The sequence below is a fragment of the Aphelocoma coerulescens genome, chromosome 1 (assembly GCF_041296385.1).
Source record: "Aphelocoma coerulescens isolate FSJ_1873_10779 chromosome 1, UR_Acoe_1.0, whole genome shotgun sequence".
Taxonomy (NCBI): Eukaryota; Metazoa; Chordata; class Aves; order Passeriformes; family Corvidae; genus Aphelocoma; species Aphelocoma coerulescens.
Genome location: NC_091013.1, coordinates 11016954 through 11043874, shown reverse-complemented (window position 1 = coordinate 11043874; position 26921 = coordinate 11016954). Strand labels below are relative to the sequence as shown.

Sequence of the window (26921 nt, the reverse complement as noted above, 5' to 3'; positions counted from 1 at the left end):
AGCCAGAAGATGTGTCTGCCAAGGTGTACATAGAGGGAGCTGGTGTAGTTCCAGGAGTGAGTTTGTGCTATTAAATTCTGTCAGCGCTGCAGCTTCACTAAGATAAAAATGTTACCCAAGTCAATATGCTTGCAAGGACTTGAAAAATCTGTGTGATTTGTTGTTTGGTTTGGTTTTGTGTAAGGACGAGGCAGGTTTTAGGACAATATTCAAACAGGACCAGCATTGATTATTTTTCAAGTAACTGTAGAAAAATTACATTGTGTACAGAAATTAACTCTTAAACCCATCACGGCTGGTTTATTTTTTCGATTTTTAAGGAGCACATTTAAACCTAACACAGCTGGAAGATTTTCCACTGATTTGGTGTGTATAGACTCAGACCCTTAATATCTGAGAAGAAAATCAAGAGAAAGACATACTCAGTTGAAAGAGAATTAAACATGCAATGTCCTTCTCCCTAAAGGTAATTTTTTTCTGGGCTTTCTTCTCTGTGATTTGTGACCATGTGCAGATTTTCCTTGCTGTGTGAGTTTTGGTTGGTAATGACAGGATCTGCAAACCAGAGAAACTTGTACTGTCAATTCATATTTCCATTTCAGCCCTCTCAGTTGTCATTTTAAGCTGAGAGTCTACCTAGATTTTACTATGGCAGGCTAATACCCCTGAAACTGAGTGACCACCCAGAACCTGGGCAATACACTCATTAAAGATTGTTAATAGACCAAAACAGCAGTTGCTTTCCAGGTCAAGGTTACCAGAGGCTAAATTGTTTGAAGTTTGGTTCCATGTAGCTTGAGAACAGGAAAAGTCTATAATTAGGTCTGTTTAGATCCCTGTTCTTTTGCCATTGTGTGTGCAGTGTGGAAACCTGGAGTCCTAACTGAAATGAAGGTTTTCTCAGCTCAGTTTTGGTCAGTGTTTACAGGGTGAGCTTTGTAATTAAAACTGAAATGGTAGTTCTAGTCTAATATCTTATTTTATATATATAATTTAAATTTCACCAAACTGTTGGTTTTGCCTGAGCTGTGTCTTCATCTCTTATCTTGGACCACTTGCTATGTTAACAGCTATGGTGTAGAAGTCTTCTCTCCTGTACAAACTGTTGTTCCTGCTGGTTTCTGTGAAGCCTTAGCATCTCACTAAGTTTTGTTAGATCTCAGTTCTGTTCTGCAGTTATTTCTAAGATAATGTAATGCTCTGTTAATGCTGTTGTCTACCAGCTGTGGAAGTGTGCTTGCACTGACGTGGGATTGCATGTAAGCACTTATTACCTTGTACCACCTTTCATTTGGAATGGGGAAGAGCAGGGTCAAAGTGTGTATGGCGCTGGAATAGAAAAATTTCATAGCCATTTAATGCTGGCAAGAAAGAATATACAGGATGGTTTTTCCTTAAATAGGGTGAAAAGTACCTGCAGCAGTTACACCAGAGCATTTGTAACACATGTCACCAGATCCGAAATTGGCTTAGAAATTGTGAGGAAGTTTAATTTTTTTCTTGCTTGTGATTTTGCCATACAGTTAAATAGTTTTATTGAGACATTTGCTTTCCAAAGTACAAAACACCTTTTTTTTGTTCTCCAAGTGTTCTTTTAAAGCAGACAGTTTAGCTCATATACAGTGATTGCTTCCTAAACAATAAACAGAAGTGTACTTCCTAACGGATCTCCTATTCATCCTTCCCAAAGTATTTTAAGTAGATAATTAGCACTGGGTAATTAGAAGTATCTTCAGTCTCTGTAATTGTACAGCCTATAATTTTTCATAGTAATGTGATTCATTTTATCTGAAGTTGTTCAACACATATCTTTGTAACAATTTAATTTGCATGCCTGGTTAGTACTGCCTTCCCTCGGTTTCCTTCATTTTGTGAGATGCTCAATTAGTCACAAGTCTGAACAGACAGATTCAGGGAGACTCACAGCTTGGAGTACCCCTTGCTCACTGAAATCCTTTATAGGTCTTAGAAAGCACACTATCCTTATGGCTAAACCTCCAGTGCAGCAACACAGCCCTCAATTTATAGATAGCGCTCCAAAAGGGAGCAATTCCATGGTCATTACTTCCTAGCAAAAGGAGGCAAGCATCTATGAAGATGGAGGGATCTGTTAGCCGTGTGTATCTTTTTCCACAGCTTTACAGAAAGCTCAGGATATTGACATCCCTGTTTCCCCATCCTGAATTTCTGTGTGTTCTCTGAAAAAGCCCAGCCTCTCACTATGCCTGGTAAGCCATGGTAATTTTATGGCCAGGGTGCTGCATGAATCTGAAACTGTGCAGGTTTGGCTCAGCAGAATTGACTACTAGGTACAAGCACCTCTGTATTCTAATGTGTTACATGAAAAGTTGCAGTTTGATAATTGTCATTTAATAAAATGTTTTATGAGTAAGCTGTTTAGGGATTAGCACCCTTTTCCTGATAAAATTGCTAGGTGAATGCAGATGAGAAGTATTTCATATGCTAACATATCTATGTTGTTGCTGTCTAAATGTTTTAACAGAAATACTCTTAGTAAGAACATATTTCCTAAGTGAATGTCAGTTTGGTTAACAATTCTAATTCAAGTCATACAGAACAATGGACCATGTTCTCTATTTAGCCTGGCACGAAGCTCCAGCACAGAATAAGGTGGACAGAAGTATTTTCATGTTGTCGCTGTGCTGTCTGAATTCTGGGCTAGATGGGGTCTGCTTGCTCTAGGCCACAAAGCTCAAGGGTCTAAAGTCATAACTGTATGAAATTCAGAATGCATGTAAGAAAAATAAAACTTAGCAGAGCTTGGCACTAATGTACAATGCTTTTGTCATGGGGTCAAAAGTCACTTTTGATTATATTTTTGGTAACTCTTTGTGATGAACTGTGTTGCCCAAAGAGAAGAAAAGCCTATTCATGCATGGGAAAACAAATTGTTTCAGCCATGACTCTCCAGAAATGTCTTATATTCTGTGCCAGCTCCTGCATTCCCCAGGCCTTTGATACTCATGAATCATTTCAGTAAACCTTATTCCTTATGGCTTTATTTGATTTTTCTGTATTGGAATGTATCACAGTGGATAAATATTGTGCCATTTCTTTGTGCAGTGGTCATTTTCTCTCTGCCTTAGAAAATATGTGAATCTGGTTTTCTCTTCCGTTAAATCATGTAGAGAAGCATTTGGATTCTTCTTAAGCATCATAATTACATCTGTTCAAAGTTCCTTTGTCACATTAGTTCCTACACATGTTTCTTTACATGTTATTTCTAATCCACCCTATCAGAATGACCAAAGCTCAAAGTATCAATGAAGGAGATGTTGAGGAGGATTGAGAGAGCAGTAGCCAAGAAATTGGCCAGGCTTCCAGTGAAAAGAAAGAGACTGAAATACCAGCCTCCAGTATAGATAGATATTTCTCTTGAACATTTTTTAGTGCTTGCAGAGAGCAAAGATTGTCATCTCCAAAACTCTCTTGGCAACCAAGATTCCCTTCTTTTAATTTATAACAGCTCATGACTATTCTGACGAAGACTGGAGATATAATAAAGAAAAAAATATTAAGTTCTTTTTTACAGTGCATTTTGTTCACAAGAAAGGGTGCCATGGATTGTACACCCTAGGGCTCCTTATAATGAGTTGTATAAGAAATCTGTGGCATGGACGAGAAGCAGATTGAGTACATTGTTTCTGTGGCTTTCTCTTCCTTTTGGCAAGGGATGTGTGAAATTCTTACCTGGCAGAGATCCAAAAGGTAAGCATCATTAGCAAAAAGGTAAATGTAAATAGCTGAAGCCTTCATTTCCCAACCCAGGTTGTGCAACTTTGCTAAGTCAGAGGACTGGGTTTGTGTGAGGTCCATGATGTAGAGAGAGTTATTGGAACTTTTTTACTTTCAAGTGCTGATAATACTTCTGATAGAGTCCAAAACCAATTTCAGAACATGTTCTGATGCAACATCACCGCCAACAAAATAACCCAAACTTCCAAGAGAATGCATATGAGTGGCACTGTGACTTGCACACGAATGGCTGTCAGCAGATTTGAGTCAAATTTCATTCTCAGTTACCCAGCTGAACTTAGAGATCCATCGCCACTTTGGCACACACCCTTCTGGGCCTGTTCCTGCTGGCAGTCCCTCCTAGTTCCAGAAGTACACAGTAGTATTGCCTCTTCCCCCAGAGAGCAATTCAGGTTGTGGATGTGGGGTGGTTTTTAGGGACTGAATCTGTAGTGATCAGCTGACTCCTTTTTGATCCTTTCATTGATACTGCAGTCCAGTGCACATGGCATCACATCCACATGACAAATCTGGAACAGGGCTGGCTTCCCTGCTATCATTAACTTTTGGTTCATCACGATGCTTCAGCAACCTGCCAAGCTCTCCAGTAGTAATGGGATAAATATAACTGGCTGAAGCAGCAACACGAGTGTAAGCAGCAACTTTATCTTGCCATTTCAACTTTACACTTTGGAAAAGGCATGACTGTTCTGAGCAACTATCCCAGCAGTTGCTGATATTAGCCTGAGCTGTTGATGGTGACAGGGTTTCCAAAGGAGACTTAGAGTGTCCCAGTGGATTCACATTTTATATATGTCAGCTTGTAAATGTTGGAACTTCCTTTTGGCATTACAAGGGATCAGCAGTAAAGAAGCTACATAAGCCAATTTCTCTCTTGTAATTGATGCAATTGACTTTTCAGACAACCTGGCCCAAAGTACACATTTAAAGCTCGCAGTGCTAGGTTTTTTTATTCATTTTAGTGCAACAGCTTTCTTGGGTTTGCCCAGAATTTATATTGATATAAATGAAGGATACCAAATCAGGTCCCTAAAAGTGACTCTCAAAAAATACAATGCTGTGGAAGAAGGGCTAAATATTTATCTCATCTCCACTGCTGTAAACCCAAACTAATACCAAAAAATCAAAATAATTTAGTTTGACAGGGAACTATGATACCTAACACAGAATATATATAGCCTTCAGCACTCACTGTGGTAAATCTGTGCTAGCACACTGTGGTAAATCTGTGCTAGTCCCCTGGTATTGATGAGACACTAAAATAGTTGGTTCAGTATACTGAGAGCAGGGGGGAACAACCAAGACACCTGGTTCTGACAAAATAATACAGGAAACACACTTTTGAAGCAAAGGGAAGTGACCAAGGGTAGATTCCAGACTTTTTGCAGCTTGAGTAATTCTACTGACTCCACTTGTGGGACTGAGAGCAAAATGTGTCCACTGTATCTTTAAGAGACCAGGAGCCTTAGGACAGTAAATTAGCCACAGTCTGCAGTCTGTATGTCAAATGAATGACATTTTATCGTACTTCCTCCAAGAGTGCAGATAGTCTGGGTAGATGTAGGGTGTACTTGTGCTTCTTGTTAGTCGCTCCAGGATGACACCTGTGTTATGCTTGCTACCATTGTACATTAAAATACTTTACAGTTTTATGTCAAATACTTTTTTGAAATCTAAGTAGATTATGTCCATTAATCACTTTTCCCAGTCTGTGTTCCTTGTGATCTCATCTCTTATTAATATCTTTAGGATCTTGCCTACCACCAAGGTCAAACTGGTCTATAATTTCCTAGCTCCACCCCAGGCCTTTTTAAACAGGGTTATGTTTGTGTAACGGTGTCCTTCCGTAGCTGCTTCATTTTCAGAAGGGTATTAAGAGTCTTTCACCTTGTTTGTATGGCTTTGATCTCTGAAGTTTTCTAGAAGTACTGAATGTGTTGCTTTTAGTTGCTTTAGTTAGCCCTATTGGTGTTAAACCTGGACTCTTCGCTCCTAGAATCTTTCCACATCTGGCACCATCTTATCTTCTTCCTACATAGAAAGCAGCTTACTTCATTTTGCTTTTACCTCTTTATAGTGTAAGGTTTCTAACTGCAAATCAAAAAGCCTTCATCTTTTTTTTTTTTTTTTTTTCTGTGAACATAGTGATTCTTTTTGTGGTCAAAGTGTGGGCAACATATAGGATTGCTTGGGCTATACAAATATTCTTGATTAGATTCTGTTTTTCAGGGGTGGAAATAAAAAAAACCCCTCAACTTTTATTAGTAACTGTCTGGCTCTCATTGTATCCTGTCTTCTCTTTATATATCCATCAAGTTTGAAAGATCATTAGAGGCAAGACCATGTTACTTTGAAGCCTTCAACACATCCCAAGCATAGCAATGGAACTTAAAAAGCAAAAAGAAAGCATAATTGCAACACAGTAAAGAACTACATACAGATTACAGGCTAAAGTTAATTGGGATGAGGAAAAGTTATCAGACAGAAATAGTTCTTTCTAGAGGTAAAGTCTTTGTCCAGATTGGAGTGGCTACAGTTGTGTCAGAGAAAGTGGTCTCTAGAAAGTTAATTAAATAAACAGCATCCTTGCCAATGGCTTTAACAGAAATCCAAATAGGCTAAAAGAGCTATCAGCAGTAGTTGCCTACTGTACCTGTCATAATTAGAACCAAGGCTTGGCTACCATAGTCAGTCATAGAGAGAAGTTTTGACTTCATTTTGTCAAGTGTATGTGTGACATGAGAGTAAACAGGAGATTTCACTGGAAATTCTTATTAGAAGTCCTTCAAAAGAATAAAAATATGTTAAAAATAAACCATGGAAATTTGCTTTATTTATTTCAAAGGAAAACATCTTGCTATTCTAAACTTTCTTAGCCTGATAATTTCCATCCGTGATATGAATAAATATATATATTTGACTTGGCTTTGATTTGGATTCTCTCAGTTCTGAGGGCGATTGCCCGTTCATGTTGTATGCAGAGCAGTGCAGATGAGGGCATAGAACATGCCACGTATATGGTGTCAGCATTCTTAGCATGTAGCATAGCTTCAAAGGCATGTCACAAATTAAGATCATGTTTAACGTACTGTTGTCTTTGCTGATGCTTATGAAATTTGCCACTAGTGTTACAGGGTTTTTTTTTTGGTTTTGCCACCCATTCTCTTCATGAAGGAGTTTACATACACAACTTGGTCAAGGATGCAGCATAATAGCTGTACCTTTTGAAAAAAATATGGGTTTTTACCAGCAGTAACTACTGGTATGCTGTGGGAGGAGGCATGAGTGGAGATCTCAGCCTTTTCAGGGAGAGGGAAAGGTTTGGGCAGGAGTGGGTACCTTCAGTGGATCAACACTTGGTGCAAGGCTCGAGTTGCAGACAAGAGTTTGGCTCCTACCACACGTGCAATTAGGAGGAGCAAGGACTTTAAAGCAGGAACAAGATCCACCTGACAAGGTGTGGCAAAACAAGTGTCTTTGGGAGGCTTCAAACCTAAAAAGGACAGCTTGAAACTGGTAAGTTACTCTATGATGGAGAGCAAGCATACAGTGTTTAATCTCATGGTGCACCAGGTTTAGGCTGATTGCAGAGAGGCCACGCACTTAAGCTGAAATACAAGTAAGAACCATGCCAAAGCTGAAACCTAAAATCCCTTATTTTTTCTTTTCTTTCTCTTAAAGAAACGAGTAACTATATTTCTTTTTCCTTTCCTTTACATAAATACAAATGACCACCTAAGAAAGAGAGGGCATAAACAACAACTCATGTATTCGCTTGTATTTGCTTAGTTTTCGCTTGAGGAGCAGAAAGAGGAGCTTAAATCCCTCACGTTGAACAAGCACAGCACAGTAAAATTAGCGAGTTCCCGAAGCTGCTCTAGCATTGTGCCCATCAGAGGGCAGCAGAAACTGCAGAACAGCCCACAGATGCTTCTTCGTTTCTTTTAATTTCACACTCAGGAAGAACCAGAGGAAAAAAGAAACAATTTAGAAAAAGAAACACTTCAGAAGCACTTCTGGTGAAAGCTAGATTGATGCCTAAGTTTAATAGCTTTGAAGTGGTCTAGTGCAATTCTGAGCGCAACAATTTCCAGCAAAGCAGTGTAACTACCTGTTGGTGAGAGCAGCTATTCTGCATGTGGTAGGTGGAGCATTAGCAGTGAGGATATGAGGCCATGTTAATATAATGCTAATTAGGGTAAGGATATGAATAGTTATTACAATGACTGAACAAAACATTGTGGTAGAAGAAAACCAGACTGGTTTTTTAACAAATTAATGTTTGGTAGCATGGAATTTTGGATGAATGCCTTCAAATAACAAGGAGAAAAATATGTTGTAGTTTGCAACAGGGGTATAGAGGTTTGTAGTGACATTTGAATAACACCTGTTGGAAAATAAAAGGGTTATTCCCTAATTTACAGCAATCTAGGGATTCCCAACATTATTGCATTTTCAGAAATTGTATCCACAGTAATAAATGAATGGCATTCAGAAACAGTAAAAAGCTAGAATTAACATGGGATACAGAGACCATCAGCCTAATGATCTCTCCAAATGTCTACTGTGTCATACAGAGGCATGAAACTAGTGGCAGTAGTTCTTATCTGTAGATGACACCTTGAATTAAGTTGGGAGTGGCAAGTGAATATAAATAAATTATGCATTCTTCTTGCTAGTTATCTGAGTTATTAACAGTATTTTGAAGTGCCTGAAGTAATTGTTAGAAAGTAAATAAATCCAGTAAGGTTGCTCTGAAATAAACATTGAAAGTATTTCTGCAGATAAATTTTATTACTCTGCCAAAGAAGGACCCACCAGAGAGGGGTTTTAAAGGGATGGAAACTGGAGCAGAGCCCACCTTCTGTAATAATCTGTGGATTGCACACTAAGCTGGACAGCTAGTTTATCTGCTTTAGGAACTTCATGCAACTTTTCACCCAAATCTGATCTGCTTTCCCGTCTGAAGAATTTTTGGTGTATAGTGTGTATAGGCAGAGTCCTGGTAATGACACAGAAGCCTGTTCAGGCGGCTCTAAAGATATGGAAACCAGTTAATTGAAATGATTCAAGCAGCCTGCTCTTCACTTCTTCCCTCGAGCAAAATCACAAATCAGAGCTCAAGGACAAAAAAGCAAGAGATCCTTCCTCTGAGACAAGAAAGGTCTGTTTGGCAGAGGGTTTCCAATCCATACTGCTTCAGGAGTATACTGCTCACTCATGGCTTAGCTGACCTTGTTTCTTTTAAAAATCACATCCACCATCACAGAGCATTCATGCTCTTTGTGTTGGATCAGGCAGATTAATTCACCTCTTCCTCCAGGGCAGCACCAAACTAATCTCCCAAACTAAGAAAAATGTGAATACTGTGACAAGGGGCAAGGATTTGGAAAAACCCACTAAGGCATGCCAGCTGTAGGGTTTCTGAACTGTCCTTTTTCTTTGAATGTTTAAAAATATATTGAGAATGTGTAATGCTTGGGGTTGAGGCAGAAGTGCATTTAAACCCAATTTAGCAGAAACTGGGTTTCCACAAGAAATGCTTTTCATTCTTACAGAATCTGTCCAGATCCTGTGAATTTAGAAGGAGGCAAACTGCTCTGTGTGGTATTTTGCTTCTGGTGAAAGGCAGGAGCTGGCAGTTCACTCTTCCATCTGACTGCTGACATCAGTGAGAACTAGGTGACAGGTGACATTACTACTCAAAAACACCAGATCCAGTTCAGAGGTGCTGCCAATAAACAGTTAATTCAGATTGCTGATGTGGTTTTGCCTCACAGAGTGGTACATCACACTGCTTTGAATATTCATTCCCTTCATTTTCAGCCCTGAGTAAATGAATACACCACTTTTCACTCTTTGTAATTTATGTAATTACCTTTGTCATTTGAATAAGATTAAAGCAGATGAAAGGATTGAAGAGAGGATAAGGGTTTTTTTTTTTCTTAAAGTTTTAACAAAAAAAGTAAACTTGTGATTTTCGTAAAAGAAAATAACAAACATTCTTTGTCACACTAGAGGGCAGCCCTTGGAGGCTGCAAGCAGAACTAGCAAGGAGGATGTTTTCAGTGCTGTCACAAGTGGCAGAAGGAGAAGCATGTAGAATTATTATTTCCCCTGAAGACTCAGAACACAAAATAGTTCAAAGCTCATTATGCTTTAGTTTTTTCTCAAAAGGGTCTGAAAGATAAACAGATAGCAGGCCTTGGGCAGCAGCATTTTCCCCATAAATTACACTTATCATGGATATTGGTAAAGCGTCTTACAAATGTCTTATATTGGACTATCACCTTTTGCATCCAGTGCTGATTTTGCACACTTCTAGGTCCATCTAAAATTATGTTTGTGTCATTTTAGTTATTATTTTTATAAAAACTGAAATAACCATGCTAGGTAGCTCCCGGTGTAAATACTGCTATGAGTGAGTAACGGTGATTAGATTAGCATAAACAATTCTCTCTTGGAACAATATTGCTAACACAGCACATCTAAACTAATAGGAATTTTCTGGAAAAACCTTTGAGAAGTATGAGGACATCCTGGAGGCAGCAGTATGTTCAAGCCTTTCACAGTCCCTCTCAGGAACTAGTATTTTACTGCCAACCCTCAGTCAGTGTTTTGTCAGCATTTCCTCATTACTGTTAAACCTGTTGACTTCACTGACCTGGGCACTCCTGGCAAAGAATCCAGCATGCAATTTGCTTTATCCAGGTCTTAGTCTTAATGAAGCTGTTTGTGAAATGGTCATCATTTGTGCTGCCCCTCTCTTAGCATTGTTCATTAGACTCAGCTGACTGGTCTGCAATTGGACACACGCAGAAAGCTAAACCTTAGGTCATCGATGATGCTGACACAGGCAACATAAGGCAAAGAAGAGTGGGGAAAGGGATGACACAGAGAACTACAGGGAAGAAGTGAGAATGAAGAAGAGGAACAACTGCAGTTTGTGAATTCGTAAACTTTCCTGCCTCGACCTTAAAATTGAATGTATTTTAAATCCAATGCATAAAAAATGTATTTCTATGACTGCCTCATCATGTTTCCTCAGTTCCTCGTAGGTCACAAAGATTTGTTTCTGAAGAAGCTTGTCTGTTGCTTTCAAATAAATTTGTAAATCACTAAGTACTTCATAGATCAGGAGTCAGTAGGGGTTAGGAAAATGTGTACCAGGGCCCTTAATTTCTTCATGGTTAAATGAACAGTAATTCATTCAGAGGCTAAAAATGCAAAATAAAAGGAGTTATCACTTGAGGAGGAAGAGTTTTTAGTCATGCAATATATACTCAGGTACAGACAGTATGACAGTCTTTTCTCTTAGGCTCTCAGAAAAAGCATTTTAGAGGTGAATACTGCTTTAAAACAGAAAAATGGACAGGCTAGTTCTTTTTTTATGTAATATCTATTATCTTCTTCCAACACTGGCAAATGTTGCTGTTGATCCTGTACTTCTGAGTTCACTAGGCAAGGTAATACCAGTGAATTAACCCATGAGACCCACAGGCATAGATTTTCTGGCTTGTTACTAATTTTTCAACTGAAAAGTTTTCTGGAGTTGTTGTTCTATGAAATTGCACTGTCTCCCTCTAGTGACTGCTTCTGTCTCTCATCTCAGGTTTAACATGGAATTCTCAGAGACAGGGCATTTTTTTACAGTTTGTATTGCAGTCTGGTACCACCCCATCAATGCCCCAGCACTTGGCTGCTTTTATTGTGGCTGTTAGGTTTGCAGTGTTGGTACTGCAGCTTTTAGTGGGGCCAAATCAACTTCAGGAATTCCACCTTGCACCACAACAAAATCCAGCCCTGTGATACACCAGAAATCCTTGAACCAGGGAATGCAGGCACCCCATGGAGCAAGTGCACTGCAGCCTCTGGATTTCTTTTAGTGTTAGGGGTAACGTCGAACTGAAGGACCGCACACTGCTGTCCAGCAGACACCAGGTTCCATAGTTTAGAACACTGAAACCCAAAATGTTTCCACTGTGATCTTAAATTGCAAGGTGAGTGACCGACATCTGCTCTCACCCAAGAGCTGTAAGTTCTCGGTTCACCAGGTAACACTTGCTCCATTTACTCCAGTGATTTTAACTCGTTGCCATCTGGGTCATGCACCCATTCTCAGCATCCTGCTGCACTGAGTGTTGTTCTCCTGCATCTGTTAGAAATTGTCAACTGTAGTTGACAGGAACCAACTGGAATCTGAATGTATGGGCCATTATTATGTCTGCATTGATAGGATTCCATTTGCTGGATTTCAATCCTGCCTGAGTTAGGGCTCTTGCAAATTAGCCACCTGAATTGGATCAAACTGGGTAATTTTCTGGGTGTGGTTTCCCCATCCACCCCAAAGTTTTATAGTGGATCTGGCTTCATGCACATGGCAGGGGGGATTTGGAAAAGATAAAGGATCATTTCCCCCTAGTTCCTTATCACAGGGATCACTCCCTGTATTTCCACTTCCTTCAGGAGATGTAATGAGTTTTCTAATCTGTACAATGCTGGGGGATTAGCAGCCTGCTTCAGCATCATCTCTATCTTTTCTTACAATTTTTGTTTTTTCTCCTTTTCTTCCTGTAATTGTTTCTGCACCTGCCTCAATAACAGTAATAATTCAGCTGCTTTCCTTCCTTGCCTGGCCTCAGAGAAAAATGCTGCAGTATCTCTGCATGGCTCCTCTCTCCAGCCACATTTTGTTCTAATTTGCCCATTTGTTATTGGTTCTTGAGACTCAGCAGAGATTTAACTGCTTGTTGACAGAGTGGAAGTCAAAGACCGTCTAACCTAACACCACCTCCTCAGCTAGACCATGGCACCAAGTGCCACATCCAGTAAGATGTAAAGAGCAGTGAGGTCACCCCTGAGCTTGTTCTTCTCCAGATTAAACACCTCAAGCTCCCTCAGTCATCCTTATGAAACAGGCCTGGCCCCAGTGCTGAGCCCTGGGGAACACCACTGGTGTCTGTCTGGCAGCTGGATGTGACTCCATTCCCCACCACACTCTGGGCCCAGCCCCACAGCCAGTGTTTTACCCAGAAAAGAGCACACTATGAGCAGTCAGTTTCTCCAGGAGGTTGCTGTGAGAAACAGTGTTAAACACTTTTCTAAACTACAGGGAATCAATACTCTCAGCCTTTCTCTCATCTGCTAAGTGGGTCATCTTGCCCTGGGAGGAGATTGGGGTAGTGTAGCAGGCCTTGCATTACGTACTTCAGCATCTTCCTCCTTCTCCTTTGTCACTGTCACTTTTCCTCCATCCAGTAAAGTTTGAAGGTTCTCCTGAGCCCCCCTTTTGTTGCTAATGTAGTTATGGAAACAGTTTTTATTGTCTTTTTAGGGCACTGGCCAAATTAACTTCCAGTCAGGCATTGGCCCTTCTGATTTTCACTCTGCCCAACACCACAAAGGCTGTGTAGTCTTCCCAAGTGTCTGTCTCTTCTTCCAAAGGTCATAAACTCTCTGGTTCTATGCGAGTTCCACCTGAGTTCCATCCAAAGCCCCAGCTGGCTGCATGGGCTGTCGCCATGGGGCTCTGGTGGCATCAGAGGGGACAAGTGCCCAGATGCCCCATGCAGCAGCACTGTCACCACTGCAATGCAGCTCCTATTTGCCCATTTTCAACCTGTGCTTGCTGCTCCAAACCGGCCTAGCTCTGAAGAGCAAAAGGAGTGTGCAGTGTTCATGAGCTGACCTTTTTGAGTTCGGGTGTGTGCAAAAACAAATTAGAAAATGAAGAAGGTGGCAGGAAGTGCTGGGCTATCTGGTGGTGTATTGTTGTGATCTCCACTGAGAGATTACTTCAGTGTATTGGAAGAGGAGAAAAGTAAATGTCAGATCTTGAAAAAGAATATTCTCACCCTGTCTTTGGAAAGTTCATTTCAGTGAAAGGAGTCATGAACTGAAAAGCATTAGAATCAATGGATAGTCCAGTCGTTCGAGGTCTCATTGACCAAACTCCCCTCTCAGTGGCAGTGGCTGTAAGCTTGCAGTGACCCTCATCACTTGCTGTGTGCTGCAGACATGAAAACAGTGTTTGAATGACTGCTTTAGTTGCTTTTATAGATTTTATACTGTGCTTTAAGAAGCACATGGGTCTTGAATTACTAAATGAAAAGACATTAAGTAAAAAAAGAATTTGGCCTGTGTTACCTAATAGTATCTTCATTTTACCTTTTTTTATTCTTTTTTTTTTCTATTTATATACTGTCTTATACGTGTTCTCACCTGAAAACTGTATTAGAAGGCAGTTTTAACTTCCTTTCTTAAACTGATATTTGTGCTACTTACTTTGCAATCTGTGTCAGTACAGTGCAGCAACACATAAATCATCCATCCTCTGCTACCTGGGTGCTTCTGACAGAAATGTGTCCAAAACCGGTGGCATGCAATGACATTTTTCAGACATTTTCAATAGAGGTGTATAAAATAATTTGTGTATCTTTTCTTTCAGAAAAAGATTAAGGAAAAAAGCCTAACATGGGAAAGCACTTTTATTCTGCGCTTCTGATTTGTGTACGTTAGCAGTGGAAAGTAAACACAACTTGCATTTCTAGCATGTATCCAGTTCTGAGCATTTGGAGATGGACTGGTACTCTTGGAGCAGTTCCACTCATTTGTGGAAATTCAGTTCTGAAAAGTGTCCCACTAAATTAACAGGGATTAAGGGTGAGGCCAGTTGCTAAATAGACTCTTTCTAAACTGTAGGATGAGTGTGTTTGACCACATCTCCCAAGCCCCATATCATGAGTGGAGGTTCAGTGGGGTGCAGTTTAGCTTTCTCCTTGGCCACGCATCCATGTGTTCATTTCTCAGGTTCCCCAGTTTAGATGTATCAACTGTGAGTAGCAATAAATAATAATCACTTGCTGGTTCACACCAGTTTCACATGGGAAGCACATTGCCAAAAGGCAGTATTGCCCAGTTTCACAGGTGAGAAGCCAGTGAGGGCAGAGAGCAGTCAGTGAGGGTATGGTCTGGATTTCCTGAGCCAGACAAGAGGATCATTCCCCAGTCCTAATGTGCTGTCTGTGTTTTCCTGTGAAAAGGTGCTGGCAATGCTTTTTGTGCTGTGCACCACTGAAGAGCTTCATGTGTGCTCACCCCTAATTTAAGCAATCTCTTGACAGAAGCCAGAGTGCCAAACTCTGAAAAGCTTTGTAAGCCGCCAGTACTGTCTGGCTGTCTCGTCCTGCTGCACCACATCAGTATGCTGGATCAGCTTATGGAGCAAGAATTCTTCCTTTTATGAGGAATTATACACATAGTTGCAGAGTTTGTTCCCTTTTCCCTGACACCTTGAGGCTCAGTTTGCAGGTCTGTGCTTTGGCACAGTTTCCCATGGAGTAAAGTGGAATACAAGGCAAGACTTGAAGCATTTATGCAGTCTGTATGTTCCCCAGCTCTCTTCTGTGTTTAATTTTCCTTTCAGGTTTACTTGATGTTTCTGACTCTGTGAAAAATAGTTTCTCATCAATAAAAGAAAATCTGATCATAGACTGAGACTCAGGAGTTCTCAGCTGTGTGGTGGCAAGTGAAATTTAGCATAGTGAGTCATCATGGATGTGCTTCTTGTGAGAGACTGCAAACCTGAAAGAGTTAATGTAAACTTAAAGGAATTAATGTCTCAAACACTGCACAGAAGAAAAAGGGAATGTTACCATACCAATGTGAAAAAGTAGGGTTAGAAAAAAGGGTCTTGTGGAGGCAGGATATCATTTTTGGGGGACTGACTTCTTTATCTTGGTGACTATCTCTAAAAACAAGTTTGAGACAGCATTGCGTTTGCATCTCCAATGGGGAGGAAGGGAATTTAAACCACAACAGCCCCCAGCCCCCTTCCAGGTTCAAGAATAACAAAATGTGCATATGCCATAAATAGCACAACAGAGGGGGCTGTGTTTGTACCCACCACCCGGAGGAACTGGACCAGAGACAGCACTGGAACCCTGGTGGTGACCCAGATCTTTCTTCTCTACCTCTGTTTTTCTATCTTTCCTTTTTTCTTTCTTCCACTTCTTAAAAGTTTAATTAGTTGCTGCCATGGACTGTTCAGAACTGTTTAAATCATGTTTGGAAAATTCACTGTCAACCCCCTAATGAGTCTTTATCAGCTATAAACAAACTCTGCTTTTTTAATGCTCACCACTTATGACACTTGAGTGGGTAGATTTTCCTGACAGTGATCAGGGCATGCTGATGACACCAGCATGACCCTCTCTGTCATACCTCATTTTTTTTTTACAACCAACACTTTCCCTTAATTCCCTGAAACAGCTGGATCACAGTGACTTATAAGCTTAAAATCAACAATAAGGACAACTCAAATCAAGCCTCAAGTCTTGAAATTTTTGGTGCAAATGCTAAAGCTTACTATATGCAGCTGAAAACAAGACATTTAAGTCTGGCAACATTAGCTAGAGGAAGAACTTCGAGGCACAATGATGAACATGGGTTTCAGTGACCAATTCATACTTAAAAACAGCAGCTGCAAGGAGCTTGTACTAAAACCAAAATCAATTGGCCTATTCATTACACCACTAAGGAAAACAGCTGGGGCAGAAGGAAATGGGAAAGACAAAAGGAGAGTGTTAAGCCTGACAACTCAGTGGTATTTGTCAGTTTTTTGATCCCTGCTGGGTGATCTTTTCACAGAGACAAGTTTCCTTTCAAAAAATGTATTAAAAATGGAGGAGAAACGGAGTGGGCCATTTTGTATCAGGGAGTGTATTCCTGAGTAAGTAAGTTCAGCCAAATGCAGATAACTGATTAGAAAGACCTCTGGCCAAAACTGTTGTTATTCTGTGAGCAGAAGGAGAATAAATTAAGCTCCCTCAGACAGCTACAGTAAATATGAGGTTATTGCACAGATTAATGTGCTAATGATTTATGCACCTGCCCTTTACCTGTGACTCCTTTTCTCTGGGATTAACTCTAATTTTCAAGGACTCAGCACATTGAAACAGCCTCTTTTCATTACTGATCTTACAATTTTTTCTCTTTCTCTCATATTGCTTTTTTTCCCCACATTTAAAAAAGTAATATTCAGTCTGTCACTATTAAAAAGTTTAAAAATGCACAAGGTTTCAAGTACAACTACCAGAACAGAGATATTTTCAGTTTCTCTATGTACTATATAGCATCTATTTCTAACTCTAAAAATGTCTATGTAGCTGTTAAAGTCAGTACGTTCTCATGCTCAAAAACCCCTGCTTCCATCCCTTTAAGGCTAGTAAAGGGTGGTTAGGATTATGCCCTGAATATCCAGTGTCAGAGGGACACTGCTGCCTGTGGCCTCCCCAGGCTCCTCGCTCCTGGTCAGGCATCTCTGAAGAACAGCAGAACTGGTGCCATGGGTTTGCAGGTGGGCTGCAGTAGTTGCACCTCAATGTCAGTCTGTGGCTATGCCACTCACAATACTATAGTAAAGCACCACAGCATGTTTTGCTTTCCACCACTGAGACTTCCTTTATTGGGGACCATCTTCGGCATTTTGCGTGGTTGGGACATCGTGGCCTGGGAGAAATAAAATATTTGGTTTTTAGGCAGAGAGATGTTGGGGAATAGAATTATTGGGATCAATAAAAGAACTGTGCAAGCAATAGGGCTGGAAGTTTTTAGGCTTGTGTGTGAGAGACACTTTCCATGGGAAAGTCCCTGTGCAAAGGAAAACAATCAGCTTGAGAAAAAACAGGGAGTAAAGAACTTGCAGCTGTGCTGTCTAGGAGTGATACAAAGGAGATGAGCACAAAATTCTTTTGATCATAGCAAGACTGTGGAAACTTGCCAATGTAGGTCCAATTATGTAGAAATAGAAATGTGTCTTGATAAGCTTTAAGCCACTTAGGAGCTAATAAGCTGGTATACTATATAAGTGCCTTTAGACTGCTAATAAACGGAGTTCATTTATTCAACCATATTGGTTTGGATTCTCTTTCTCGCTCCCCCCGCCGGGGATCTGGGCTCCTCGTCCTGCGCGGCTTCCAACAGAGAGATAAAACAATTGCTTCAATAATAACTTCAAAACATTCATATCTCCATGCATTTTTGTTAGTTACATCCTTTTTGCAGCTTCCAGGGCAGTAATACCCAAAACATCTGAAACAGAGACAGAATCATGGCAGCGTGGTGTAGGCACTTGATGCTATATGGTTCTCCACTAGCACTGAGATGAGAGCATCACATAAGTCTCAGAGAAAGTACATAAAAGTTTTATCGGTACTAATTTGAGATGGATGACCTGAGTGCTGTATTTCTCTTGGCATGCCATGCCATGTGAGCTCAAATCAAAACTTTATACCCTACTATCCCCTCAAGCCTCAGATACATATTTGCAGTCAGAGGTGAGGAACCAAGTGTCAACGGAACAGACAGAGCACGGGTCACATTTTCAAGTTTTCCTAAGATGCTGATTTATTCTATCCTTCTGTCCATACTCCTTTTCTACTTTTAACCCAGACAATGTTTACCCTACAGAGATTTTCTCTGTAGTAAGTATCTGTGAGACGGGGCTTCACATCTCTGACCTGCAATTCCTCTGCTGCACTAGGGTTATATTATGTTTGTTCTTACTGTTCTTACTGTTTTGAGCATCAATAGTGTAGTAAAAAGTGTATGTTTGAATAAGCATAGCTTTGCACAGGATGTGCCAAAAGGCAAGATCATAAAGCTTAGCTTCTGCAAGGAAATATTTTGAGGAATGTAGATTCAGAAGGGAGCAAACTATTCCAGGGGCTGCTCATTGTGTAACGTGAATGAGGTTTGCATGACACTGCAAACACCTGAACATTGCAGGGCACAGAGTATTTGCCAGTACTTCCTATATTGAAGCAAAATATAACCAAAGCAGTTGTAATGTGGCTCAGGAAAAGAGGTCACACTAGGTCCCTGACATAGCAAGAGATGTATTAGATGACACAGAAAACCCTCAGGAGTGGGCAGCTCCCCATGCAACAATTAAAGAAAAAAATTCATCATATAAAAGCTTTTTCAGTTTTGTTGTTGTTGTTGTTTAATTAAAATCTCTTATGTTTTACCTACATCTAAACTGATCCATTTTCTGCATTTTGGGGCATTTGATCTAATCTCTCAGGAAAGATTTGGCCAGTTAGTGGCTGGTCCTGCTACTGTTATAACCACCAGGGGACACCTCAGAGCTGGCATAAACCAGCGGGGCTGCGTGGACAGCTGCAAAGAAGCACTGCCTCCAGGCTTCCTTAATTTCAGCCAGTGTTTTAAAGTGTCCTGCTTTTCATTTATGGTAAATTTGATAAATAGGGATTCAACAGGAATTGCTTCTAGTGCCCTAAATTGATTAATATGAAGTTTATGCAATGCTTAGTGCAAAGTAATTATTTGGCTCATAATTAAATAGAAGGTTATGACAAGAGTGATCAGGTCAGTCTGGAGGAATTATAACACAACAACTGTAAAGGAGTCAAGATTTCCCCTATGCTTTGTTTACTTAGTCTATGAGTCCAATGCTCAAAGTTTTATTTTCATGCCTTCAGAATAGTCAGATATTGGGGAAACAAAGTAGGAAAATTTTCATCTTTTCACTGAATATACATGTGTAAACAATTTGTGTTCTGTCTGGAGCTGAGAATACAGTTGTTGGACTCATTTACCTGCAGAGAAAAATTTCAACAAACATTAATATATTTATAGAGTATAAATAACAAATCATTACAAGTTTTATTAAAGACTGGTGTTTTGATTTTCATATGGCTTTTCAGTGAAAGCAAAAAAAAATAGAAACTAAAAAATTAAAGGAACATAGGTTAATTCAAATTAGAAAGAGGACATGTTATAATTCACAGCATGTCTGTCTTTTCTACCTCAAGAGCTTTGAACAAGAGTTTATCACAAACCAGTTAATCTCTCTAAGAGACTACCAGTTCCTCCAGGCCTGTGCAAGAAATGAGTATGGCTGGACTTCACTGTGGGAAAAGGGTTTTTTTTCTCACATTAAGTGTATATCCTCCGATAAATAAACATCAGTATGGCCTTGTGTCATCCTATTTGCAAAACACACACACAAAGGTTGTAACTGAATTTATTATTCAGATGTGTTCAACTATTGAAAGCAGCTAATTGGCATAACATGTGCCTTGGGGTTTTTTTAACATTCTTAAGTCACAATGTGTTAAATGACAAAAATAACAGCATTTGGCATGTTTTTCCAATCTGAAACTTGATTTAAGGGCAAGTTGAGTAAACAGGGCCTAAATTCACAAATTCATAATTGACAAGCATTCTTATTCACAGGTTCCCCTATCAATGTCAATGTCAATGCCCCTATCTGGACAGCTGTGTGTGTCACAGCAGAGTCACCTGTGAGTTCAGTGCTGCACCTCCTTGTACTGCTGGCAGGGCTGCTGTCAGTCCTGCCGTGCCCTCGGGGGGCTGCCATGGGGTTCACATGGTTTTGCAACTGATGAGATATGCACATATGTAGAAAAAGAAACTCCAGCCTTTCAAATCACAGAGCCAAGTCAACTTCTTAATTCACAGTGAAGAGCCTGGCTGAAGAAGAAAAAATGTGAAACCAAGGCAACTTCCCTGAATTTTAGAGAAAAATAATGCAAAATCTATTGTCTTGACATTTTAGTGTTGCATACCAAGAGTCAGATTAAATCTAAATAACTGCAGTCCCTCCTTCCACAAGTTCCTTCTTAATCTCAAAGCATCTGAGTAGACCAACTGCAGAGCTGCCGTGTGGAAAAGGATGGAAGCTCTGCCATGCTCTCACCTCCTCCAACACAGCAGTGGTTCAGCAGGACTTCAGTGTCTCTGAAAAGGAAACCATTATTTTGGTGCTTTAAGCATCAAGACTTGATGTGCAGCTCACATATTTTGATGTTACACCTCCCCCAGTTAGTGTGTCATCACATATCTGCAGAAGGGGAGCCAGCAAAGGAATGTGAGGGCATGTGAATCCGGGCATGTGAGAATCTGGTGGAGGGCAACATTTAAGTGCCTGGTGCTGAGCCACTCATTCTGCTCACAGTGGTCACATACACAACCAGTGTCAATTGAAGTTGTATGGAACCTTATCAAAACTGCTGTCCTTCTAACCAGCAAGATCTTTGGCTGATTTCTGCTTGTGCCCTCTCATGAAGGGGATCACTTGTCTGGATGAAGGACAAATCTAATAGTACTAAAAATCCTTGAAAATTATAAATCTTGACAGAAGGGCACTTACAGTCATTTGGAATTGGTACTTACGTGACACAATTGCTTTTCAGATTAAAATGGTTTCTTTCTAGAGGTTTTCTCCTTGTATTAAGTTCATCTAACTGGATTGTATTTGTACAAAGACCTATAATGAGTGGGTTTTTCCTAGCAAACTGTTGCTATAGCTCCTGTTGTCAGTTTGATTAGCCTGCCTGCTTGTTTGAAGTAATGTCAAGGAGTTTAAGTCTTAAACATCAGTATAAATAGCTTAAGAAATGTTGCCAGTGATGTGGACATAAAAATGTGGACTCATTTTCTCTATATCTTTTCCACATTCTTTGCCTGCTTTTTAATAAAATTTTTTTAAAATTTAAATAAGTGCTGAGCATCCAATATTTCACTTCCATTCTTCCGTTCTTCAGCATACATTATTCAGCACCCCATCATCTACCCCTGTGTTTTTCAGCTGTTGGTTCCAGCTGAAAATGCTCTGTGCTTTCCTTGTGTTCAGACTGGCCATTCAAACTGCCCACAAACACAGTCATCTGCAGAGCAAGGTTAGGAAAGGTTTGATTTCTGTGGGGCAGAAATTCTCCCTCTCTGTTTTACTAAGGTACAGAATAGGCCAAAATTAAGGGCATATTAATAGGCAAAATTAAGATCACTTTGTTTAATCTGGGCCACTGAAATAAATGGAGGTTTTGTGGAAAACACATTTTTTTTCAGTGCTGGCTCTGTAGGAAAACATTTCTGAAAAAACATTTTCACAGTTCCCACAATTTCCATAGTCACAGGCTGGTGAGGGAGGATGGAGACCCATTGCTTTGGGAAAGACTCTGTTTTCTCTGTGCTTTCTGTTTCAGCTGTTCGGTGCCATGAGTGTTCCTGCTGCAGTGAGAGGCATAGATAAGGATTCGATTTAGGAAGCACATTCCAGACCAGCCCTGCTCAGAGCCCACCTCCTGCCCCCTCCTGTGCTGCAGCCACTGGTGGAAGGAGACTGTTGATGCTCACAAGCTTCATCCTTGACTTATTGATTTGGGCTTATCTGGGAATCAACTACCTCCATCAGGTATTCACTGTTAGTACTGTGGTTACTGTGATACTTTAGACAAAGCCCTTTTTTTGAGATTTACTGCTTGGCTTCTGCTCATCTGAGTTCTCTTTGAAGCAGAGAGAAAATACAGCAGCTTTTCAAACTTCTTAATGAAAACTGTGCCAGCTGATGGCTGGTATTCTTGTGGCAGTGGATGCACAGATAGGTAATGTCTGCAGAACTGGTTCAGCAGCAGGCCAGTTTAGCAGGACTGAAGCATGTCTCTATGATTTTAAGTAAAATACAATGCAACCATTTGTAAGTGTTGTGGGTTTTTTCCTAAACAGTAGTTTTGAAGGTATTCACCACCTCAGAAAGCAGAAAAGCTGTCTTTTGATTGAAGAATCACGGGAGGAAATAATAAAATAAAATAAAATAAAATAAAATAAAATAAAATAAAATAAAATAAAATAAAATAAAATAAAATAAAATATGTTCTGTTAAATTAATTAAAGTCTGAGACAACTCATTTTGAATAAGCTGGTGATGGGCCCTCCATGGAGAGCGCAAACCCTTAATCAAGATAAGTGCAAGGTGCTGCAGAGCACCTGAAAGCTTCTATTGCTGCAAATAGCAGCAGAGGAGAAAAGGGTGCATGTGATGCTGTGTTTGCTGTAAGCAGCTAGAAAATGAACTGAAAAACAAATGGCCTCTTGCTACTAGAAAGCATGATGGTGCATGTACCAGCTGTTATTCCTTTCCTTCAGTATTTTACAATTTTTTCTGCCTGTTGTCCACCAGCAGCAGAGAAATGGCTGGCACAGGCTCTGGACCTGCCTCTCGCCTGCTCTGTGGTGACACCTCCATGCACACAAGGGTACAAGGGAACAGAAGGACAATTTGCACTAAATAGGATAAAATTTTACGGGACATGTGAATGTGCATATGCTAATGAACGTGCTGGAGGTGTGGCAGCCACACGTCCACTGGCATTGCCAGTCACGAGCACAGATAGGGATGTCGGCAGGGCCGTGTGCTCTTGCTGCTGCATTTTAAGCATTTTGCCGTGGTTTTGCTGCCTTCCTGTTATATCCTGGCTTGTTTTGAGATCTTTGAAAAAGTATCAGTATCCTTGTGTATGTAGGTGTTTAAGAAATGCTCTATTCCTTAGCTGAGAATTTGTTCACCTCAGGATTTAGTGCATATTACATCCAAATGTGGTGCATGGTGAGTTACTTCACCTGCTAAACATTGTGTTCACCGTGTAAGAAAAGAACTCATTCAGCAAACAGCCAAGGCAGAGAGAATAGTTATAGAGCCCCTTTTTAAAGTCCAAAGTGCTCTCTTTTGGGCAATTCCAAGTGTGATACTTTAGAGTAGTAAAATGCCATGAGTAGCATGTGCTTCAGGGTGAATACTGTAAAACCTGCTACAACTGAATGGCATTACAGACCTGTGGACTGCCTCATCCACCCTTGTCAATTCATGCAAACTGGGATAGAAAAATAATGTAAACTTGGCTTCCCCGGATAAAAGAATCTCATTTGTAAAATACACTAAAAATAAAGTCAAATCAAGGAAACATAAAACCTGAGAGATTAGCTAGGTTTAGGTTTTTATCCAAATCCTCTTACTCTTTCCCAGGATGAGGTTTAAACAAAGGAAAACCTAAATGTAATAATTCCTATCACCAGTTGATTTTGAGAAGTGATTACTCCAAGGCAGGCTGCTACATATCTCCAGGAAAAGAGGCTCTTAAACATCTTGTTGTATTTTCCTCCTTACCCACAATATTCATTCATGCTGATGTCCCAAGGCAATGCCTTCAGAGCCTGTATTGTCAGAAATTGCAAGCATCTGTGCAGATATTGGTGATGTCTGATCTCACCATCAGCCTGTGGCATCCCTCAAAAGACTGCCTAGACATACCAATCCAGCTGATTAGAGCTTCTCTCTTTTACTGCTCTGTTAAAGTGGCACATGTGATCGGGAGCTGACTCTGTCCTGGTGCATGTGATTGGGTGCTGATTCTTACTGGTGCTTCCCACTCCCAGATGCCAAGAGGCTCAGCAGAGTTGCAGTCAGAGAATATCTTCCAGCTGTCATTACATATTTGAACATACCAAGAAGCTAGTATGTTTATCAGAATGTTTTTTGGTTTTCTGCAGGATTTGCTACAGGTGCCATAAATATACTGGAATTAATTTTATCGTGCCTTTAGTTGGGTCAGAAAAGCAAAACAAGTCAAGGCAACATGACCTCAGAAATTGCTCCCTGTGAATAAGAGGATTTTAAGGAAGATTTGAAGGAAGTGGCCTGAGGAAAGTCCATATTCAGTTACAGTAAAAGGGCATTCTGGCCATTTTGCCTTCTAAATGAATTTCTGCATGGGAAGAGAGCGCAAAGCCAGGAAAGGAGGATCCCTTTGTAAACAGGAGGGTTAATAAAGACCCATCCTGATCAGAAGATCAGATGCCTGGGAAGCTTGTCTGCTGATGCACACAAAAACTGACCAGCACAGAAATTAGAAATGTTAGAGTTTATTCCTGCTGCTTCTGTGTACACTATCAGGTTAAGACTACTTTTAAACACATTAAAATATAATATCTAAGGCACTTTCTTCTTTTTGCATTCATCTAATTCTACCACTACACAGTCCAATATATTCTCCTGCTGTGCAGAAAAAGCACAGATTTTCTCTACAGATGCCCCAGTGCATGTCCCCATCCAGCCTGGCCTTAAGCACTTCGAGCCATGGGGCATCCACAGCTTTTCTGGGCAACCTTAGAAGTTCCAGTCCTTCACTACCCTTTGGGTAAAGAATTTCTTCCTAGCATCTAATCTAAATCTCTCCTCCTTTAGTTTAAAACCATTCCCCGTTGTCCTATCACTATCTATCTGTGAAAAAGTCACTCTCCATCTTTTTTATAAGCCCCTTACAAGTGCTGGAAGGCCACTATGAGGTCTCTCTGGAGCCTTCTCTTCTCCAGCTCCCAGCCATCTCCTAAAAGCTCTCACTGTACTTCACGGGGTGCAGTCAGCCCCACGCTGCTCCACACATGACCTTCTTGTTTCTTGCAGCGATTCTTTGTGATAGAGTTGCCCTTTGCTTTTCTCAAGAGGATGATGAACCTGAAGCTGATGAGGTCATAAACCAATATTGCAGTCTTTGAATGGTGAAGGTGAAAGGATCTTGCTTTGCAGCTTCAGGCACACTGGAATGGAAATCGTATTAGATGTATAAATGCACCAGAGTTCCACAATCAGGGCATTAATTAACAAATAAAAAAAACCCATCTGTGACCCTTAGGAAATACACAAACAAAAGCAACACAAGCAGCAGTTTGTTTTTAACATTTTCCTTGTCCCATGTTTCCTTAAGCCAGCCTCTTTTCACACCATGTATCTGATGTGGGGATCTTAGTCCCAAAAACTTGGAATGCAAGTGAGTATGTGCAAGCTGCACCAAATTTCAGGGTCTTTAGAAGGACCATGAAAGTGCCCTTTTGGGGTACAAATAAAGGTTCATTTGACAAATCCATTAGCAGGAATGGATTAGCTCATATAGGAGGCAGGATGCCTCTTTGGGGAGAGACAGATTTTAAGTATCTGTCTACCAAGATATGCTTCCCAGCTATTAATTTGGGTATTAAAGATCATCATAGACGTGACAAGGATTCCATCAGCCATTTTAATTTCTGCCCAGGGATTTGCTATGTACTTTTGTTATACATAGCACTACTCAAGTAGATGGAAAAGACTGGAAAAAGTGCAGTTCTTCTGATTTCAGTTCCTTCTTTCCTCAGTTCCTTTCAGCTTTCTGCTACTGCTGTATCTGTTTTGCAGTCAGTGCATGCTATAGGGGACATTAGCAATCTGTCCCTCTAGCTCCTGTATCCTGTGTTAGATCCATTGAGAGTTTGGTGTTGGGCTGCTGCTCAAGAAGCAGAGATCCCTGTGTTTCACACGTGTCTCTCCCAGGGCAGCGGCCCTCCCATAGGTCCTGGAGTGGGTGTATAAAAGTTTCTCACCCTCTGTGGATAAAGGAAGGGAGCAGAGGAGGGATGCATATTGCAACAGGGACTGGGGATTTTATACATGTAAATATCTTTCACAAAAAAAACTGAGAACCCAATGACTGTTACACCACTGTAGCAGATGCTTCCTTGGGTCACACAAAAGGTTTTAGGAAGTGAGCAGAGCACTGAAACAGAGAGAGCAGCCTTTTACATGTAGAAGAGAGTGGAAGTTGCACCTAGCACATTTGGATTTTTTTTTCAGAATTGTTGTCTCCTCTGCATAAAATACTTTTTGCTGCTATCAGCTGGAGAGGTTTTTTTAAATAACATTTTAATGAAGCTGCTGCTAATGAGAGCACTGTCAAAAACTTCCAATTATTACCACAATATCCCTTGATGTTTGTGAGGAAATGGAGCATTGGACTATTAACTGACCTCCTGATAGTAAAGAAGACCCCTCTAGCAGAACAAGGATTAAAACTGAGAAGCTTTTGGAGTCCAGTGCTGCAATACAGGAAAAAAAACCTCTGAAGGTGTTGGGAAGGTCATCATGATGTTCCAAAAAAAAATTTCTCTGCAGGGAAGTGAAAGCAGCTGGATTAGCAAAATGCCTGCATACAAAATGCAAAGTTTATCCAGAAGTCAAAAGGAGTTGTCCTCCCTACACAAAAATATGAAACCTGGGTAAAGAAGGAAGGAATGCTTCTTGCTTGCCATAAATGCCCGTGGGTCCCATCGATGCAGTTGTAGGCTGTAGACTACTGTTCACCATACTGCCAGGAAAAGATTTTTGAGAGTTGTTTTTAGTCAGTTTTATTTTTGTTAAAAAAACAACCAAGCAATCAAACCAACCCAGACAGCACTGGCATCAGTAGTCACTGCTGGGTAGTAGTGGCTGCTACCTTCATACCCCCCAGGCT

General features: G+C 40.5%; 1 long non-coding RNA gene across 2 annotated transcripts; it reads left to right on the top strand.

Moving 5' to 3' along the window:
• Positions 1 to 7029: 7029 nt before the first annotated feature.
• Positions 7030 to 24566, top strand: LOC138117863 (uncharacterized). 2 transcript variants are annotated; one of them, XR_011154897.1, is made up of 3 exons: positions 7030 to 7293; positions 21810 to 22018; positions 24151 to 24566. It is a non-coding gene; the product is annotated as an uncharacterized lncRNA (long non-coding RNA). The 2 variants fall into 2 exon arrangements; XR_011154900.1 differs by lacking the exon at positions 7030 to 7293 and adding an exon at positions 7311 to 7396.
• Positions 24567 to 26921: the final 2355 nt, after the last annotated feature.